Source organism: Ptychodera flava (genome assembly GCF_041260155.1).
Source record: "Ptychodera flava strain L36383 chromosome 3 unlocalized genomic scaffold, AS_Pfla_20210202 Scaffold_26__1_contigs__length_13983176_pilon, whole genome shotgun sequence".
Lineage (NCBI taxonomy): Eukaryota > Metazoa > Hemichordata > Enteropneusta > Ptychoderidae > Ptychodera > Ptychodera flava.
The window spans coordinates 5,587,637-5,599,378 of NW_027248280.1; positions in this window are offsets into that span (position 1 = coordinate 5,587,637).

Here is an 11,742-nt window from a genome sequence, read left to right on the forward strand (position 1 = left end):
TGCAAATGGCTGAGCAGGCTCTTAACTGGCAGAGGTCGCGTTTGCGTATAAATTCTGCATATTTCACATATAATTGCCATGTAGAACGAGTTGACCTACTTCACAGTATCTCAATGCGCCCAAAAACGATACAATCATCTGTGCCGCGCCGTGTAGCAGCAAAATGAGTTCGTGACCTTTGAAGTACGCGTTTCAAAAAATAAATACCCATGGGAACCTGCTCACCACGCCACGCAACTCATGTACAGCTGACTATGGTGCACTTGTCAGGCGATGGTCGATGATTCTGGTTATTGCCTATATTGTCAAGTTCAATGCCTAATTTACGGAAACACGAACTCTGTCTAGTGTATTCGAAGCTCTGCGTACAGGTTGTGCACACGGCCTCTACCACGTGCTGTCCTGTGGACAGTGTGGTACAAGCCGTCGATCCGCTATCTGCGGACTACGTGCTGAAGTACATTGACTGTTCATGTCAACGATCGTTTCTCCCTCTGCAGAGTTTCTGTATCCCGTTCAACAACGCTGTACCTCGATCACACGATAGTGACGCTATGTAGCTGTGCAGTATTGAAACTTATCATAAAATGGCCACCTCGTCTAACAGTAACACGTATTGTCAGGATTATCGTACGGAAAAAAGACTGCAAAACTAAGACTTATGAATCTTCATCTGAATGGACCCTTTCACGGTTATCGACGCCATATTGGACAGGGGGCAAATGGCGGTCAACATCGGGGGCGCTATTTGTTATGACTGAAGTGTTCGATCGTTCTGTAATGGCGGCATGGGTTGAAAATGGATGTCGATGTCGTCTCCTTTCACGGACTTTCCGGGCACAAATAAAAAAAAATCGGATACCACAACAACTTTAGGGTAACAATACAAGTGTTACATTATCTTTTATTCGAAAACTTGGGCAAAATCGCGGGCGCAGACACTGAGTTGCGGAGAGTGATTTGTGACATGCCCCATGTCCATATATTTGCCAAGGCTGCACTTTGAACCTGTGATCGTACTGTATATTCCAAGGCATTGTCATGAACCGTACATTTCATTTATATTTTAGCCATTCCTTCGTTAATATTATTCAGCTGAACATTTTATTTATGACTACTGTAGTAGATCTAAGCGCTAGTTTCAGGCTAGAAGTTCATAGACATGGCACGGAGGTACGGAAGGTAACGGGTGTATAGCTGAACTCATACAGTTCAGTTCAGTTCAGTTCAGTTAGGGATTGAATATCCGTAGATAATAATATCCCATACATGTATATGCAAATTTATATGCACTTGCAGTGAATAACTTTGATATGTTACCTAGTTGAAGTTAATCAAAAGAAAAATATATCCCATTCCTGTTTGTTGTTTTTTCATTCGACAGGTCAGTTGTTACATGTAGTCATAGAGCATACTAGTTGTAGAAATTGAGTATAGAGTATCCAGTAGGGTGTATTTCAAATAACAACTAGAACACTTAAAGACAGGGTTGAACTTGAAGCTGTAGTGTAGGGTGAAGGTAAGCTGAAATGAAGTGTATTTTTTAACTTTGTTGATGTCTGTTTGTACCGGTATTGTAGTTGTTCAAAGTTACTTTGCATTAATAAAATACATGAATAGATGGATGAGCATATGTTTACCTATTTATCTGCAAACTACCACTGAAGAAAGTTATCTGTAAGCTGTTTGTAATTATGATTGCTTAAAGAGCAAATGTTTAGGACAATTTGATATAGAGAATATAGATAAATGTCATGGTTAATGATATACATAATGAAACATGGAACATAATAAAACAGGAACTTAGTAAACAATCCTTGCTTTCGAAATTTTTTAATGAGCTACCAATAATGATAATAATACATATTGCGATTCCTCAAACTTCACTTTACACATCTTAATTTGTCTACTTGAAGTAGCTGAAAGAAATCCAATTACCTATTTCCATGTTTATTTTTTATTTCAACAGAATAGGTAGAATATAGAATACCGGTAGATGTAGATAGTTAAAGACTATGGCCTGTGAGAAAGATGTCGGTAGAATGCACATATGAAACCTCTCCCAGAAGTCATTTGGTGAACTGAATGTCTGTTTGTAGAGGTATTGGTTCAACAGGCTCAAAGCCAGAATTAGTAGCCAAGGCCTTTGTTGCCATTGAATAGTCTAATCCAGTAAAATTGTTGGAACTGAAACAAAAATTACAGAGAGTGTATATGTGTCGCACAAGATGACCTGCTGGGTGTTCACAAGCATTCAATTTTATTATGGCTGTTCTATATAAGATGGAGCATGCAACTCTGATGACTTTCAATGACCCATCCTGTACAGACATACCCTGTGTATGGAATGACAAAACTTAAGAGATCTAAGGCCTGAAAAAGTCAGTACTATGGGATTAAGCAAAGTACATAAATCAAAAGTGGAGATCGAAACATTAACTCAGACAGTAAAATAACATTTGATCTTAGACGCAAATATGAAAGGAGTTACCGATGAGAAAGTGCCATCATTCTCATCAAAGAGGAAAATTGTTTAATCTAATTTGGTAGTTTAGAAAGCTTTTCCCAAGTTCAATAAAGTAACAATAATTTGTCACCATCACTTCAAGAACAAGCTCAAATATATGCCAATAATCATAGTGGGGATGAAACATCTAAAATCAGGGGATTTCTAGGAACAATGCAATCAACTATGACTAGGGATACCATGAATGACATTGCAAAAGCTACTGTTGAGCAAGAAAAATATGTAAAGTGGTATGAAAGGCTGGAAGGTTGACCCCTTTAGTTTTCCATTATGTATTTACTGGGGCCAGTGGTTAGAGCAGTGCCTCCAGTGGCTGCACGATCACAGGATGATGAGTTCGAGCCTCGGAATGACTTTGGTGTTTTGTGTCCTTGAGCAAGGCATTTTATTGCTCATTGCTTCTCCCCACTCAGGAGTGATGGGTACCTGATAGGGTAGGACATTGGTTGTAATGTGTGCATATAGCTCTGCTGCGCTTATTGGCTGCACATATGAGCTGCTGTTTGCTCCCAGTGGTATCAAATAAGTCCAGTGACCAGGGTCATAATAATTATAAAGCACCTTGAGCATTTGAACTTGCGGAGATGTGCGCTAGATATTAAAACCCGTTATTATTATTATTATTATTACCAAATTGGAAACCTTTCTAAACATCCTGGCAAGTAAAAATAAGATCACAGTGAAACATTGAAAGTCTGTTTTCAGCTAAAATAAATTCCAGTGAAAATAAAATAGGCCACAGTAACCTGATTCTATCATGGCTCTCTGTCAGTGTTCAGTGTACTATGGCTTGTGTTGAATGTAAGTGCCCCTATTCAATAAGTTATAAGCGTGCTGATGAGGGATGGAATGACAGACTTTCAAGAGAAAAATTATCAAATTCAGTTTAAAAAACCCACATGTATAATACTCAAATACGAGGGCAAATGGCTATCACACGGTGTGTTCCAAATGTTACTTTGTAGTCTAGAATCCAATGTACAGTGCATGTGCATGATGTGTATGTTATGGTACCACTGGTGCTGTGCTAGACTAAGTAGTATCACAGATGATGATGACTGGGTTTGCCTGAATTGCACTCAGATTTAAAAACTCTATCATATAGCAAAAGAAAGCCAGCTATGTGTGGCATAATGTGTTATTGTGACGCCAGTAATTGTTGCAAATTATTGTATATTCACTTCTGGTGGACGATCTAGTAATCAAATCAACCTAAAGGTGTCATGTGATTTCATTATTTCGGCAGTGACTGAGTAATTACATTTAGAAGTGGCCCAGTTGATTTTCAACTGGGGTGGTCAAGTTACATAACTTTTAAAGGCAATCATAAAAATGAACAACTTTATAGAGAAATAAATTCCACTACTGTGCATTGTAGATTGTTGACATACACTGTAGAGGTACATGTACATTTTGTATATATTTTCATTGTTGATAAATTAACCACCATTACTAATTGAATCCAGGCTCAGACTCAAGGTTGAATATTTTTATGTGATACAACTGACAACTCAGATTTTGAGCATAAAATGTGTGCGTAAGTCAGACAGAGTTGTTGGTATTTTACAGTGTGAATGTATGTCTAGTTTCATCTGTACATGTTTCTACATCTAGAGGTAGCTATTTTTTTACTAGAATATAGATACACAAGTTGAATATATCTCATAAACATCCATGACAGTCACGGGGTGACTTCTTATAAGGAATTACAAGATAAGATGAAGTTAAGTTGAAAATAAAATTGAGAGTTCCTACACTCCTGATGCATATTTATATAATTACATATTACTGTAACGGCAATGTGTACTATGAGATTCTCTGTTGTGTTTTCTCTTGTGATGGAGATGCCAAGACTTATAGGGTGCTCTGTAATGCACACAGTCTTACACTCGAACATACATGAGCATGTAAACAAGAGGAACAAAGTGCTGTAGCCAACCATGTGTAGTTATTGAAAAATGGAAAGTTGAGTTGACAATGTCTACATGTAGTGAAATATACAAGAGTGAAATGCACATGGTCTGTGAAAATGCCTTCATTCTTACTAATAGTCTTAGGCCAATTTCTCCATTTAGTATCCTATATGCATAGGTTGTCGAGTTTACTTTCCCTACCAACAACACATAATGGAATATAATTTGTCAAGAGAAACGGGCTAGTATGTCAACATTTGTGAGAAAGCTTCATGTGTTAGCATTCTTTCAATGATAAAGATCAAATCTTTATTTAAAACAAACAGAATTACCCTCAAAACACTGCTAATTGTCAATATGGAAAATAGAAAGCTCTGATATCTTTGTGTATTTCTACATCAACATCCCAAGGTTTTGTATAATACCGGAGTGGCAGTGCTCATCCTGATTCCCTGACATATACATGTAGTGAACAAAGTTAATTAACCAAAGAAAACCACTATACACTATCTGATATGGCTAAATTGGCAAATAAAGCTGGACTAGTGAGTACAAGTATGAATAGTATGAAGACAGAAAGTGAGTGAAGTGAGTAAAACCGAAAGTTCCAGGCCCCAGAAAAGCTGTTTTATCATCAAATTTACAGTGCTGGTATGTAGCTGTGAAAGGTGGATAAACTATCGGGCCAAAAATGACTAAACGGTGAGTGAATACCAAAATCCTAAGGGTACAAAAAAATAATTAACATACTGCTGAGAAACAGAGATAGGATCCAACACTTAAGAAAATTGTTAGGCAGCACAGATACTTCTTAGATGAGGACAGAGTTTGGTTTATTGCAGTACATTTCCACGGAATAGAAAACTACATACACTGTGATTACATCAAGCTTGTTTAGAGCACAATTATCTGTAATGTGCTGTCAAATCTTGTGGAGTAGTGTCAGTAAGGTCCTTAGCAGTCACTGTCTTACCAAGGAGAGAAATGAGCTGTGTTCAAAGTAAATCATGTCAGATCAATATGAAAACTGTTACTGAATCCTTGCCTCCCCTTTCGTGATTTAAAAGGTATGAGGTCAGTAATGTAGCTTGAATTTAGACAGGTTTCAGTGACCGACATATTTCCAAAATCCAGTGATTTGCAATCTCCAACACTGCAAAGCCCAAAATATCAGTACCTGGTTTTGTCTTCCGAGTGTTAGTCATTATAATTCCATGGGCCTTTTGCCAATGCTCAATTTTTAAATTGAGTATTATCACTCCAAATTACAAAGAGGTTCTTTATTCATAGAGTGAGGCAATTATAAGAATACCGTTGAACTTGAATTTTATAATCCCTGTACCTTTCAACAAATCACAATTCAAATTTGAACAGAATGAACTTTCAAATAAAAAATAGTTGAGCAAAACACTAGCGTGAATATAACATTTGGCATTGAATTTGAAATGGTAGTCCTTGAAAATCCTACTTGAGATCATTTGTCAGCTGGCGAACTATTCTACGAAAGAGAGCTTGGGCTGTCCCTCAGTTATGAACAATTATGTAGTAATCAAACTTGTGACATTTGCGTCTTTTTTTCTAAACAACACTGTTATTTATACGATTTCCTAAACCTATGCTGACTCGAGTCAAGTGTGCCTCCATATGTACGGTACATGTACCGTCGTAGCTACAGAAGCTGAGTACATCACGGAGAAACACGTGTTTTTCACCTACCTGTAACCTGAGTTACCGTACAGCACGATAGGCACAAAGTCAATCAAAACTACCGGAAGAGTACGAAAGTAACAATTAAAACACGCAATTCTAAGTTCAAATTAAAAAAAAGAGCATATTTATCGAGAAAGTCGTGAAAACAGACGAGAAATACTTCCGTGTTTTCGTTTTCAACAATAACAAAAAAGCGCGCCGCCAGCGCCGACATTCGATAACTTTGACGGCCATTTGCCCCCTGTCCAATATGGCGTCGATAACCGTGAAAGGGTCCATTGAACACATCATGATTGTACACGAGTATCAACCGTGAATGCACGTTGAGCTCGGCAGTTACACAAGCATGGTACGCTACATGCATAGCCCTACGAGTATGGCGACAGTGTCCGGCTTTGGCTACGCCGGGGCTACGCCGCCTACCGGAGGTGGGAGGCGGCGTAGCCAAAGCCGGACACTCTCGCCATACTCGTACGGCTAGCTACATGCACTGCCGCGATGCCGATCGTATGCATTCCAAGGCCTATCCCGGAATTTGTTTCACAAACAACCTCAAAGGAGAGCAAACATACTTCTATGGACAATGACGAATACGTTTCTTGGCGAAGCAAAATCAAAACAGTGCAGCAGTACATGAAGTAGGTCATGGCCTTGGACTCTGTGCACGAACCTGATTGGACACTTCAATACCTTTGACCCAAAGTTATTATTCATCAGCACTTCCATGCCATGAGGCTAGGTAGAGAACGTATTACGTACGCAGTGTACGCTGTGTGTTAGGAACGCACACAGGGAATGCACAGCGTACACTGCGTACGTACGCAGGGCTAGCGAGGAGAGTTGCCGACATCGACGGTTATTTACGAAAAAAGAATAAAAGACTGGCATTTTTGGAAGCGATCGAGTAGCTGCGGTAGGCAGGGATACGACTTGGGCCCAAGAACGCTGAATTTCGGCAGTAATTTGGCTTTTTACGTCAAGTCCAAAAATGGATTTGAAGTCACCAACTCTACGTACGGGTCTTTGCAGGGCTGTGGTGAGCGGGGCTATTAATAGCTGTAGCGGAACACACAGCATCGTACGCAGGGCTAAGAACGTATGTACTCATTTCTGGCGATCGAGCAGCGAGGGAAACAATCAATTACCAAGGATGAAGCTAATTTGCTAAACGATATTTTATCTTGAATAGTGAGTTGAATGAGTAATAAAATATCATATTTTTAATGTTCAATACGAGGTTGAAACACGGAGGGACCGTGGTTGAAACCAGAGCTATCCAGCTGTAGCCAACCTGGACAAGCACATTTCACAGCGCCCTCAAACAGTCGATTGTTTTCACTTGTCATACGCGGCGTAACAGAAAAATTAAAACTTTCATAACTTCATTAATATCCAAGCCACGCCCACCAAAACCTTTTCAGTTCTAGCCATTTGAATTCTGAAGATGTCTACCAAATTTGACTGAAATACGTTCAGCCGTTTTTGAGAAAATGGACCAACAGACAGACAGACAGACAGACAGACAGACAGACATCGCTGCGACATAACCTCGCTGCGCGCATACGCACGCGAGGTAAAAATGGCCGACTTTGTCACTTTAATATGATCAGAGAAAGTCGAATACACCGATCCGCAAAACTTCCCGATGCTCATTAGTAAATATAAAATAGTCCGAGTTTCGGCGTTCGAGGCTAAATCAGTACCAAAACGTTAGCATTCGTGTACTAGCATGTACACTGAATGTGTCGTATCCATTTAAGATTGGACGTTCGTTGGGCTCTTTAAAAGACGAAACAACATCGACTATCAAAAGTACCAGATTCTAAAAAAAACATAATGCGGTCACGCCCGCGTCTTTGATGCCGATCTTTCCCGGGAAGAAGCGCTTTATTTTGAAGCCCTTTGTGACCCTGCCGCCACCTTAAGGCAATACCAAAATTCAACTATAAAGCCTAACCGCTCTGCATCAAATGTGACTATGTCGTTTACTGTCCAGATGGGTTTCTCCCAAGTTCGTGTAGAGCACGTCTTTGTCACGTGATTACCAGATGCTGGGCGTCACGTCCTTGAAGCGCTAAGAACTAACACATCGGAACGGCAAACGACACTAGACGTATAGTCATAATTACGTGTAGCGTTGTTTTCAGATTTTTCTGGTGTTTCCATGAATTTAGACAAGCAACTCATAAAGTATCGTTCTAAATTAACACTGAAACATCATTGACATCAGAATATTTCGTAAAGTTTGCACTAGTACAAGTAAGAAGTTCTGCTATGATTTCGCGAAATGGACGAAATGTTGAAGTCTCATTGCACTTTTTATCTGATGCCTCGACAAGATTTCTTAATCTCATAAATAACTGTCATAGAAAATCAGCCGACTTAATATGAGGGTAGAATCAGGAAGAATAGTCCTCACGTGAAAAATAATTAGCTTTTCTTAAAAGTTACACGAATTTTCAATGTTTCTCATCGGGAATGCACAACTAAACCGAAAAAAGATTCACACGTAAGCAAACGGAAGCGCGTCCATCAGTGTGCACCTTCAGGATAAGATGTGCACGTAAACCCTCTACCAGGAAAAGTAAACAGTCTGCTTCTCGCTCGTTTATCATTGATGTTCAAAGTAAAACCAATCTCAGTAGATTACGACAATGGATGCCATGTTTTGCCTTCAGGAAACTTTGAGCAACTTAGTTTACGGTTTGAAGGTTTAATGAGGGGCTGCTTGTCACATGACAGACTATACTATGAATCACTGATAACACGGTATTACATTTGTATTTTTCAGGTTCGAAGTATGTCAAAAAACTTCTGGCCTATCAGTCAGTCGCTGTGTAAATTTGTAGATCCCTCTACCAGACAGTCTGGTAGACTGCAAAGTCTGAGTCTCCTCCAGAAAATGGCATCAAAACATTGCAGTGAATTTGTGTATCAAATACAAAGTCTCAACATTTTACTGTTGTTCTGATTCATCTCCAACTGTGTAGGTTATTTGCATCAAGTTCGTTCCTATGGTCGTAGTCTGGCTGCCACATTTCTGTTCACAGTTGATGGTCAGTTCAATGATACAGGCTGTGCTGATGAATCGTTTGAACAGACCAGTCTGGCTGATGTCGATGTCATATGGACATATAAGAAAGGAGACAAGGTACCCATATCTCATTCTTTTTATCACCACACTGTTTATTGAATACCAGTGCATGCAGATATATTCACTTTGCTGAAAGATCAACACATTTCTCTGCGCAATTGCCCATATCAGGCAAGCATTCACCTATAGCTTTCAATTTTAAGTGACTCAAGTGTATGGAATACTTCTTCAATGAGGTAATTTTACATCAGTGAAAATATCTTGGACTAGTACTGGTATCTGTACACTCAGTCTGTGTTCTAACAAGCTTGTCTTTATTTTACAGACCATTGACATGGGATACATGAATGTTGAGCAGCTGCGAAGAAACTTCTTAAAACTAATCGAAGATGACTTGCTGATTAAAGACCACAATGCAAGACAAAGATAGTGAAGAGCTGCCACCAGTTGATGAGGTACGGTATTATTTTATTCAAACTTCATGAACACCAGATGTGAGCAATACTCAAATGAGATTCTGTAGACTTGAATTAAAAAGAAAATGAAGTATACAGCCGAAAATAAAAGATAAAGAGCTGAGAATAAGAGAGACGCAGTGTCATCAAATTATTTTCTCATTGAGAAGAGTGATTAGCAAAGCCAGTGGATTGATTCAGGGAAAGAACCACAGGGTTTTGCTCAGGATAGTCAATTTACCAGTTGTCTTACCTGATACATCAATGAATACTCAGTGATGCACTCGTACGATATAAAATAGGAAAAGAACTTCAACAATAGATTGTAGGACTGTTGTTTATAAATTGAATCAGTGTTGCTTTGACTGTGTTCTCCTCTACATTTGACAATTACAGGCATGGGCAATGATAGAATATACTCAGAAAGGCTTCTTGACCCAACGTGATGTCATCAATATGGACAGAGAGTTACTCAAAGACTTTGCAAGGTTTATAGATCCATCTCATGGTCCCGGCTCATGGTCGGCAGGCGGACACTTCCATGATGAACTCTGACATTTTATGCAAATGTATGCAAATGTAACATATCAGTTTCATAACATTTTCATAACACAGATCAAATGTAGTCAGAAACAACACTGACATTTAGTGACAGGCTGAAGGCTGTTGACTGCTTACGGAGTAAGCAACGCAATTTTCCACTGTTATAATATGTTTCATCAGTCATCCGACCATTTTTCAAATTTGAACAAAAATCAACATCACAGTAGTTTTGTTACTGATTTTCAAACAACTCCAAATCACTATAAAATATGATGAAGCAACCATTAATTCAGTCAAAGACAAAATTTGAATATTCCAGAAGAATATTTTCATATGTGTATTTTCATATAACACCTCACATGTCAAGTTGTAGTTGTGCTTCATATAAACAATAAAACTTTTTCAGTTATAGACGTGTAAGTTCCAAGACTCTCACAAAGCAATGGCCTGAGTAATTGCAAATATAAACAGGATATTTTAATGTTTTTATCCCTGATTCAACGAGTGGAAGTCCATAAACTCATAAAACAAGATTTTCCCAAACAATTATGATGAATTGGGTATAAAATAAAGAATATATCAACTTGTTCACCCTAATTTGTTATAAACAGATCCAAAGACACTATTGATAACAATTGGTTTGGACCAAACCATGGAGGTGAAAGGGTTAGGCAAATAACTGGAGTACACACTAGAAGTAAAACTTGATTTTAAATGTAAATTTTTGCTGTGTTGTTTTACGTCATATATATATATATATATATATATATATATATATATATATATATATATATATATATATATATATATGACATATGTCTTCTAAATGATGGTGGAGAGTTTTGTAGATCATACGAGCAAATATATCCTGCAGAGCTCACGTTGAAGTGTGAGCATAATGGACAACATGCTACATTTCTCGAATTGGACATATCTATAGTAGATGGAATATTCGTCTATAAACTCTTTGACAAGCGCGATGATTTCAAGTTTTCTATAGTGCGAATGCCAGATCGCGAAAGTAACATCCCTACGTATATTTTTTATGGCACTGTATTGTCAGAATATCTTCGCATTGCTTGCGCAACACTTCTAATAGAAGATTTTCTTCCAAATTTGCCAGCCTGTACAACAGGATGTTGTCTCAAGGAGGACAACAAGCTAAAATTATCAGACAGTTTCATAAAGCTATGTCAAGACATCCTCAACTTTTTGAAAAATTCAATGTAACACCGAAAGACATCACATATAACATCAGACTCAGAATAACTTATAAAGGTGTGGTGGTACCTGATCAGTACTGCTTGGGGATCCAAGGCAGTTGACTGTATTGTTTTCAAATCCCCGAAACAGTCGCCTTGGTAAATAACTGATGAACACCTAGGAGATTTTGATGATGTTATTTCTTTGCTGTATATTAATTGTTGTTAAATAATCCTGCTGATGTCATATCTTCATCATTCATATGACACAATCATAGAGAACCCATAATGATCTATT